Below are 8,408 nucleotides of genomic sequence, written 5' to 3'. Positions count from 1 at the left end.
TTCCAGAACATGAGTGAGACAGCACTGCCCAGAGCTGTGGCTCTGTGGTCCTGCTGCTGGAGGTCCCCTGCCTGCCCCAGCTGGTGATCACCCAAGCCCTGAGGAAGGTCCTCTGCAGGCAGCCTCCTACAGCAGCTTCATTTGAAGGAAATCCCCAGCGCTGGGGAATTTCCTGCCTCTTCTCATAAGTTGAATTTTCACTGAATTTTTAGAGTTGGAAGGGACCATAGAGATCATCTAGTCCAACTCCCCTGCTGAAGCAGGATTGCCTAGAGCTTGTCAGAGCATGTTACTCAGGATGGCATCCAGGAAGGTCGTGAAAATCTCCAAAGAAGGGGACTCCACGACCTCCCTGGGCAGCCTCTTCCAGGGCTCTGTCACCCTCACCGTGAAGAAGTTTTTTCCCAGACCAAAGACCTCATGTTTTGTTGCTGGTCCCCCCAACCTTCTTCTGAGCCTGAGATGATGAGAGCACTTGGGGCCCAGCCTGGACGGAGCTTTAATTTGTGCCTCCCTCTTCCCCTTGGGGAATCCCACAGACATGCAGTGCTGTGTGTGGTTAAACAGGGATTTCCCTGCTAAAGATCCCACCTTTTGCCCACAAACAGACCTGCAGGGAGGGATTGGAGCAGCTCCAGCATCTGATGTCTTCACAGGAGGAAGGCAAGAGGCAGGGACAGAAGCTGAAGGGGGTTGGAAAAACTCAGCTTGAAGACCTGCTCCTGGTTTGCAAACAGAGACAAGAAGAAAGGTTTATAAATCTGGGGCTGCAAGGCACTGCGTTCATTTGGCTCAGGTGTCGTGATGCTCTTTGGCTAGGTGTGAACCATCCTGCCTCCTGCAACCCAGCCCTGCCATGGCCTGTCCCCACCACCCCAGGCAGGAGAAAACCAGCACCAGGCACAGCCAGCCTCTGCTGCTCCAGGACAAAGCCTGGAAAAGTTCCTGTCATGCCATCTCCCCAACTTGCTGGGTCTTCCTGAAGGACCATCATACTTTACAGTGCACTTTTTTGCTACTGCCTTCCCCAAAGGACTTTGGAAATATTTAGGCAAAGGCTGAAGCTTGGTGCTTCATAACCCAAGGAGGAGAAAATCGCCTGATTTAGTGGAGGCTTTCAACCATGATGAATGCAGTGCCCTGGTCTCAGAAGCTATGCAAGCCTGGCCTGCCCACTGCATCTGTAGGAAACCACCTCAACTATGTTTGTGCCAGTACCCATGGGACCCCTGGGTAAGAAGACACTCTGGCAATGGTTGGTTGCTGGAGCCAAACCCAGGCCTCACTGAGTTGGTCTGCAAAGCACCAGGCAGGGTTCTTCCCACCAGTTCCCTTTTTTTCCACAAAGAACTTGCACGTGTGGTTCCACCCAGCAGAAGCAGATCAGCAGGAAGCTCCCAGCTCCAAAATCCCACATTCACCCTGCAAGCAAGTTTTGTTTTCTGTGAATGTCTTCTCTCTGCTTCCTCCTCCACCACCACACACGTGCTGCAGCCTTTCTGGCTTTCCTAGAAGACCCGCTCCACCCAAACACATCTGTGAACCCCACCACTGCTGCTCCATGTCACAGGTGTTGCCACACAACTGGTTGCCTTCTGCTGTAGTCTCCAGTGTGTCACAGACTTCATTGCTCCTTCCTTTGAACTCAAGAGAAGGCTCTCTGCTTACCCCAGCCAGCCTTGAGATTGTCCACGGGGACATGAGAAACTTGAGATTTGAGTCCCCTGCTCTGCTGCAGGCTTTGCATGAACCATGAGTGACTCAATCACTTTGAAACCAAGGGGAGCTGGGGTCTCTCAACAGCATGAAAGGCTGAGGTGAGGTGGGCACCTGATGTTCACTCAAGTGGACCTTGAGTGTTCATCAAGTGGATCTTGATGTTCACTTCTGAGTATCGTCCCCTGATGATAACAAGGATGCGGCCTACCTCCCAACGTGCCAGGGTGGCCAGTGAGGTTCACCCTGAAGGCCAGCTATCACCCCAGTAGCCTGCAGCAGGCATGAGATGGACCTGAGCTCAGCCCTCTGTGCCTGGGGAAGGCAGTGGCTGCAAGCAAGCCGTGCCTTTTGAGCCTGCAGCACCTAATTATAAGGGAAGCTGAGGAGAAAGAGGGAAAAAAACCCCTCCCCACCAGTAAAACAAAAGACATTTCTGAGCCATGACTGGCTTACCACAACTGCATTTCCATCAAGTCTCCAAAAATTTTGGAACAATCCCACTCCTGTCATTTTTATATACTTTCTGAAGCTGAACAACTGCTTTTCAGAGGGATACAGCACTATCATCCTCCAGGAAACCAAACCACTGGATTTCTTCTTCCCTTCTCTGCGGGAGGGACAGTCTAGCGGTTTCTGGCAGCGACGAGGGGGTATTATTTACACCAACACATCTGCAAAGCCCTTCTAGTCCAAGGGAGAAGCCAGAGCCACAGGACGAAGCTGCCTGGAAGGGAGCTCATGAGTCCATGAGATGCAGCAGGGGAGTCAAAAAGATAAAATGAGAGATAAAAAGGAGGGCAAGGCAGGAGAGAGGAAAAGTGGCAGCTACGGGTGGACCTGGCAAAACACGAATGCTGCAGGAGAAAAAACAGAGGCAGCAAAGGGAGCGTGTCAGAACCGAGTAAATCAGGCAGTGAGGTGGTAATGAGCCTGACTTTCCCAGTAGAAAGGTGTTTACATCAGGAGGATTTTCTCCTGGCACAACGTGGGGTCAGGACAAAGTGTGGCCCAATGCTCCTAACCATCACTCTCAGCACAGAGGGACAAGCTGGGACCACCGGGGAGGGTGTGTGGGTGATGGGGGGGTCCAGCTTCCCTGCAGAAAGCTTTATACCACCTTAGGTGGTATAGGAGGGGACAAGGGCAGTGAGCCAGCCCACCTCATCAAGTGCCATGCAGGAAAACAACAAGAAATATCCAAAGGTTTCCAAACTTGTCTGAAAGATTTGGCGGGGGCTGTTTGGGGGGATATAATTACACTTTACTCTTCAGTAGCCATCTTCCTCTTCCACCATGCCTGGCTGTGACCATGTCTGCTCGCTCAGGATGGCTGAAGAAGACAGCCCAGGGATTGACCCAGTTTTTCACAGCCCAATATGGCGCCCAACCATATTTATTCTCCAAGGAAAGGGTCTGGAGGTTGCTTTTCGCCGGTACGTCTTGCCCCAAATCAAGGGCAGTCACCACCGTGACACCCAGGCAAAAACTCACCCCAGTTTATAACCATTACAGCATTCCTGTACAGACAAGTTTATGTTTTTATCTCGAACGTAGCCCTCCCACCCTGGGAAGTTACACCACGTTGCTTCACAAAGATACTGGGGAGATGAAACATTACATCAACGTCTCACCTAACGTGGCAGAGGTGGCCCTCAATTAAGGTGCCCAGCAGCAGCCCTCTCCTCAGCAGGCACAAGGACACAAGGCACCTCCATTTCCAGCGTTCCCCTTGTGCTAAAATGCCCTCCATGAGCAGCTGAAAACACTCTTCAGTTGACAATGCTGACACTGGGAAAGATGCCAAGGTAACGTATCAGATCAGCCAGGAGAATTTGGAGGATTCAGCTCCTTCCCCACTGATTCTGCACTTCATAAAAATTACAGCCCCTGGGCAAGTTACTTTAAGTTAGAAAGAAAGAAGCTTTGGCATAAAGAGAAGCTAGTAAATAAAACCCTCTCTATTTGCCCATTGACAAAGAAAAAACATCTAGTAAGAGCTTGGCATGATTGATGGAGACAATGACCATAGATGGGGAGCATGAAGGAAAATAGCTACCAATAGACACCCAGCTTGAACACCAGGTTGGTCTGGTGTGTCTGCCACAGACCCAGACCCTTCTGGCTGTGAGGCAGACCTTCAAAGCAAGACCAGCAGTGGCTGCATTTCACACTTGGAAAGTGAAGCTTGTGAAAGATTTGGCTGGGTGACAACTAGACTGAGCTGCTCTTCAGCTGCCAGGACCTGGGGTACAAACCGTAAAGTCACTTCCCATGGGTTGCTGGTGGGTCAGAAGATGGGAAAGGCTTTTGAGCACCAGGTTTTCTCAGCTCTAACCTCCATGAGCCACGTCTTACATCTCCCAAACTCGGGAGTGCTGCCCATGGCTGTTGGGTAGTGTCTATGTAACACTTAGGACTGGACTGGTTACCTCTGGGGAACTGGCGTGTGGTGGAGAGGACAACGCTGAACTACAGCATTTCCTTTGCATGTACAGGGAGCAAAAAAGTCTGGGTATATCATCTGGTCTAGGCAATGAGCACTCAATGTAGGCAGGTCAGGACCAGCCCGTTAATAGCCAGCAAGCTCCTACTTGGAAGCCTGCTGCAAAAAAAGGAAGTCAGCAGGAGCTTACGTCAGCCTAAGCCAGAAGTGTCTCCATGCATGACTGAAGGAAGAGGCTCTCAAGCTTGTGACAGGAGGCCAAGTGACTCAGTTGCGGTGGGTGGGGGTAAGAAGGGAGAAGGGGATGTGGTTAGGGAACAGGGCATGAGTCATCAAGGAAGCACAAATGTTGATAACAGCTGGACAAACTCAAGGCAGAGACAGAAGGTCTGCTCAGGAGAAAATCCAAGCTGTACTGGAAGCCAAAAGCTGTAGACAGCAATCCCAAGGGCTAGGATAACAGAGAGCTGGAAGTGCCTGGCACAGGCTTTTCCTGCTTTGCAGCTCAGCAAGGGTTGCAGGATGAACATCTTACAACAAACAAGGTGTGACCATGGCGTTGGCCATGTTCTTGTCTCACGTACTGTGATTTCAGCATTCATCTGAGGTTGGAGGAAGCCTTATTCACAGAGATGAGTGGAGTCCTCTCCATTATAGTCCTGCAACATCATGTCACCAGAAGAGATGGACACTTCTCTGCCATCCCACAAGGCACAAGCCCTGCCTGCTCCTCTTTGGAGGCTCATTTTTCTTCAGGCATGCTCTTGGGTGAAAAGCTTGAGCATGGCTGAGACATGGAACAGTGTAAGTCGACTTCTAATCTGCTACTGCTTCCTCTCCTCCATTGCCCTCAAAAGCTCAACTAAGGCTGAAGTGGCTTCAGAGAGTCTGAGATCCCACTGAAGAAAATGATGGTGAGGGAAGATTTGTTAGAGTTCCTTGGTCAGTGCTGGAAGCCCCAGGAGAGAAGTGGTGTGGACACCAGAGGAAATACACAGATTATTCACCTCCCAGCTAAGATCACCAAATATTCCACCCCAAAGCTCAGTGTGGGTCTGTTGTCATTATCTGGAAAGGCACAAATGAACCGCTTTCACCTGTTGTGAACCACACATAGGGTGCAAGCAATGGGCCCTCCCAAAGCACCGTGGAGCTCCTTGGGTGCATCTGAGCAACATTTGCAGTGACATTTGCAGCTTTCCTCCATCTGCTCTCCTGCCACAACCATTTGACTTGGGATGGGGTCACTGGGAAGCACTACCTACCAAAGGGGTTTTGCACTGTGGGAAGCCTAGAAATGAGCTACAGGTCTCAGAAATGCCTATGGCATTGATCCTGCAGCTGCTGAGGAACCTCAGGTAGGTACATGGTCCAGCGCATTCAGAGGAAACCAAGACTGCAAACCTAACTACCAAGTCCCAGGGACATCGAGGGCATCACTTACTCCTCTGTGCTTCTTTGTGGCCACAAGCACAAGCTGGGAGGCCACAGAGGAGCTCACGCTGGGGGCAGGACTCTTGCTGGGCCCTTTGCAATGCATTAGTCACTACCCTGCGGAGCACATACAGCTGGAAGCCTGTGGGATCATCCTCCCCCTCCTAATCCCTGCTCTCCCACGGACACTGTCTGGCTCCCAGCTCCTCTCAGCACCCTCTGCCCACCTCTAAAGTCTCCCTGAAAACCTCTCCTCCCTCCTTTCCTCCCTGGGAGCAAGGTCAGCTTCACCCTGCCCATTCACGGTTGGATCTGCTTTCCCTTCCTGCCTCCCCAGGGAATATTTAGAGGCAGAGGCTCATCACTTTGGCCAGTTTGAAACCTGAGAGCGTTGCTGCTGACTAACAACAAATGTGTCACAGTCACACGCCTGCCTCTCTGCATCCATCACCCCGTGGCACTTCCCCTTGGGCAGGGAAATGGGAGAGAAGCAGTGCCAACGTGGCACGGGAGGAGGGCAGAGCCAGCCTGGGTTGTGGTTGGGAGAAGAGGCAACTACCTAGAAACAGCAGCTTTATTCTTCTGTGACCTTGGGGTCTCATCCAGACCCCGGTGCTTGGACGTGCTGGACCCATCCGTGTCTCTCTGAGAGAGGGCAGCAGCTTATTGAGGGCTCAGGACACCACAGCACAGAGGATGTGCTCGCTCTTCCTCACAGTGCCAGGGAGAGGAATCAGAATCATAGAATCATGGAATGGTTCGTGTTGGAAGGAACCTTGAAGATCATCCAGTTCCAACTTCTCTCCAATAGGCAGGGTGGCAGCAGCTTATTGAGGGCTCAGGACACCACAGCACAGAGGATGTGCTCACTCTTCCTCACAGTGCCAGGGAGAGGAATCAGAATCATAGAATCATGGAATGGTTCGTGTTGGAAGGAACCTTGAAGATCATCCAGTTCCAACTTCTCTCCAATGGGCAGGGACACCTCCCACCAGACCAGGTTGCTCCAAGCCCCATCCAGCCTGGCCTTGAACCCCTCCAGGGATGGGGCAGCCACAGCTTCTCTGGGCAACGTGTTCCAGGGTCTCACCACCCTCACAGCAAAGAATTTCTTCCTGAGATCTAATCTAAATCTCCCCTTTTCCAATTTAAAACCGTTCCCTGTAAATCTCCCCTCTTCCAATTTAAAACCATTCCCTGTAAAAGCCTCTTCCAGGGCTCTGCCACCCTCAAAGTGAAGAAGTTCCTCCTCATGTTTAGATGGAACTTCCTGTGTTCAAGTTTGTGCCCATTTCCTCTTTCCCTGGGCACCACTGAGAAAAGACCAGCCCCATCCTCTTGACACCCTCCCTTTAAGTATTTATAAGCACTGAATAATCATATTAAATCATACACACCAGGGGTGAATTACTTTATATCATGCCTATATTTGCCAACTTGTGCTGTAAATGAATATTTGATTATGCTAACAACCCCGGTGGATAGGAGAGATGTATGTTTGAGCTGAGTACAATGTCTGGTGCCTGCATGTTGCCAAAAATAGATCCACCCTCCAACCACTCAGAAGCAACAGGAACCACGATTCTGCTTTGTAGGCCCTCAGCAAGGGCTGGTTTAGTTTTACCAAGGAAAACCTTTCTTTTAGAGATTCAGTAACTAGTGCCTGCTTCTAGGGGTTTCACAAACACATCAAGGATGCCTTTCCTTACCAGCGTTAACCTTGGTTGCTGCAGGTGAGGCATGGGGGCTAAACACAAAAAGCTCTGAAGATGTGCCAAAGGGTAATGCCAGGTAGGATCTTTTAGAGATTCAGTAACTAGTGCCTGCTTCTAGGGGTTTCACAAACACATCAAGGATGCCTTGCCTTACCAGCGTTAACCTTGGTTGCTGCAGGTGAGGCATGGGGGCTAAACACAAAAAGCTCTGAAGATGTGCCAAAGGGTAATGCCAGTCTTGTTCCAGGGCAGATGAGCCTCCCTGGAAAGCCAAGATGTGCTCTGTGCGTTCTTCTAGGTCCAAAGAGCTCATTGCTACAGAAAGTCATCTGCATGGAGAGCTTGACATCCAGAGTGAGCCCTGTGCTAGGGCACGTCCTGGATGGGGTTCAGGAAACCCCATGGGGCAGAGGGACCTGCAAAGCTGAAAGTACACCTTTCCCAAGAAGGCAACCTTCTGGGAGTGCACTTCTTACCCTGTTCCTATCCACCCCTTCCCAAAGGCAAAGAGCAGCCCCAAGCCTAAGCCTCCTATGGAGAGCAATTGAACCAGCCCAGTGATGGTAGGACATGAGACCACAAAGGTGCCTTCTTCTTGGCACTGGGAGCATTCACATTAAGTTACATGAGTTAATTACTCCAGTATTACACTACTCCACAAAAGCCATGTAGGATCATTGTCTTGCCTAGATAGCCTTAATGATGCTCCTGTGTGGCAGCTAACAGAGATTTTACAGGTTTAGAAAGGCTGGAAATGGAGCCAACTAAGATTGTTAGAGAAGATACACGTGCAGGCAGACAAGTGCATGCATGCAGGCATAGATGTCACGTTGGTAAGGTGAAACCATGAGGATGCAATCCTCTCTTTTTTGCCAGGCTTCAGGCTGCCTTAGGCATGTCTTTATACCAAGACAGTAGTTTTTCTGGGTGGAAATAGCTATACACAGGCATAGCACTTTCATGGCAACATTGATGTCCTCACTAGGAGGGTGGGAGAGAGACTACCAACTTAGAGGGTCCAGAGGAGGGCCACAAGGATGATCAGGGGGATGGAGCACCTCTGCTACGAGGACAGGCTGAGGGAGCTGGGGTTGTTC

At 50.8% G+C, this 8,408-nt stretch overlaps 1 long non-coding RNA gene across 1 annotated transcript in view; it reads right to left on the bottom strand.

The window, feature by feature from the left end:
- Positions 1 to 598: 598 nt before the first annotated feature.
- Positions 599 to 8,408, bottom strand: part of LOC106895929 — a 29,289-nt gene continuing 21,479 nt past the window's right edge. The window contains exon 5 of the long non-coding RNA XR_001413550.1: positions 599 to 722. This is a non-coding gene — a long non-coding RNA (uncharacterized LOC106895929). The remainder of the gene's footprint in view (positions 723 to 8,408) is intronic.

The sequence above is a fragment of the Calidris pugnax genome, unplaced genomic scaffold (genome assembly GCF_001431845.1).
Source record: "Calidris pugnax isolate Ruff unplaced genomic scaffold, ASM143184v1 scaffold210, whole genome shotgun sequence".
Taxonomy (NCBI): domain Eukaryota; kingdom Metazoa; phylum Chordata; class Aves; order Charadriiformes; family Scolopacidae; genus Calidris; species Calidris pugnax.
This window is presented reverse-complemented; position numbering and strand designations above follow the sequence as displayed.